This window comes from Malurus melanocephalus, unplaced genomic scaffold, assembly GCF_030028575.1.
Source record: "Malurus melanocephalus ecotype Western Australia unplaced genomic scaffold, MMel_1.1 scaffold_5930, whole genome shotgun sequence".
Lineage (NCBI taxonomy): Eukaryota > Metazoa > Chordata > Aves > Passeriformes > Maluridae > Malurus > Malurus melanocephalus.
In genome coordinates, this window is record NW_026629161.1 from 1 (window position 1) to 1,594 (window position 1,594).

General features: G+C 52.1%; 1 long non-coding RNA gene across 1 annotated transcript; it reads left to right on the plus strand.

Annotated features, from left to right (window-relative positions):
* The first annotated feature begins 307 nt into the window (after positions 1-307).
* Positions 308-1,575, plus strand: LOC130588521 (uncharacterized). Its single transcript, XR_008966978.1, has 3 exons — positions 308-420; positions 985-1,038; positions 1,523-1,575. It is a non-coding gene; the product is annotated as an uncharacterized LOC130588521 (long non-coding RNA).
* Positions 1,576-1,594: the final 19 nt, after the last annotated feature.

The following is a 1,594-nucleotide window of genomic DNA, read 5'->3' on the forward strand; positions in this document are numbered from 1 at the left end:
GGACTGAGAGGGACTGGGAATGGACTGGGAGGGACTGGGAGGGACTGGGATGGACTGGGATCACACTGGGTTAAACTGGGATGGACTGGGAACGGCGCGGCTGAACTGGGAGCACTGGAGGGGCCAGCTCTGGTGAACTGGGGGGACTGGGAATGGACTGGGATAGACTGGGATAAACTGGGAATGGAACTGGGGATACTGGGATAAACTGGGATGGATTGGGAACGGCGCGGCTGAACTGGGAGCACTGGAGAGGACAGCTCTGGTGAACTGGGGGGACTGGGAGGGACTGGAATGGGACTGGGAATGGAACTGGGGATACTGGGATGGACTGGAATGGGACTGGGATCAAACTGGGTTAAACTGGGATGGACTGGGAACGGCGCGGCTGAACTGGGAGCACTGGAGGGGCCAGCTCTGGTGAACTGGGGGGACTGGGAGGGACTGGGAATGGACTGGGATCAAACTGGGTTAAACTGGGATGGACTGGGAGGGGATTGGGGGATACTGGGATGGACTGGGACAAACTGGGAATGGACTGGGATAAACTGGGAGTGGACTGGGAGGGACTGGGAATGGAACTGGGGATACTGGGAGGGACGGGAATCAAACTGGGATGGACTGGGAATGGAACTGGGGATACTGGGATGGACTGGGATGGACTGGGATGGGACTGGGATCAAACTGGGATGGACTGGGAGGGATTGGGAGGGGATTGGGGGATACTGGGATGGACTGGGATAAACTGGGAGGAACTGGGATAAACTGGGATGGACTGGGATGGGACTGGGATGGACTGGGAATGGAACTGAGATAAACTGGGATGGACTGGGAGGGATCACTGCTGGTCTATACTGGTTTATCAGCAATCCCATGCTGGTTTTAACTGGTCCAAACTGGTTTAACTGGTTTAAACTGGTCCAGTCTGATCCAAACTGGTCCTAACTGGTCCGAACTGGTCCTTACTGGTCCGTACTGGTCCAGGTTCGCCGCCTGCCTCATCTCGGGGGTTCTGGACTATCAGGAGCGGCTGCGCAGGTGGGGCAGGGGCGAATTTGGGGTTTTTTTAATTATTTTTAGGATTTTTTTTTAAATTTTTGGGGTTTTGGGGGGGATTTTTTCTGTTGTTTTTTGGGGTTTTTTTGTGGTTTTTTTTGGGTTTTGGGGTTTTTTTGTTTCTTTCAGGGGTTTTGGGATCTGGGTTTTTTTGGGGGTTTCTGGCTGGGATTTTTTTGGGTTTTGGGTGGGATTTGGGGTATTTTGGGTATTCTCAGTGGGATTTTTTTTGGTCTTTTTTAATTTTTTGTTTTTATTTTTATTTTTTGGGGATTTTTTTTGGGTCACCCTCATTTTAACCCCCCCGATAGAAAGGACCCCCCCCCGAGCCGTGGGTCCAGGTGACATTTGGGGTATTTTGGGTGGGGTTTGGGGTATTTTGGGTGTTTTAGATGGGATTTTTTTGTGTTTTTTTTATTTTTTTGGGGTTTTTTTTGGGGTGACCCTCACTGTGACCCCCCAATAGAAAGGACCCCCCCGAGCCCTGGGTCCAGGCCGCTTTTGGGGGGTGCCGGGTGGGATTTGGGGTATTTTGGGT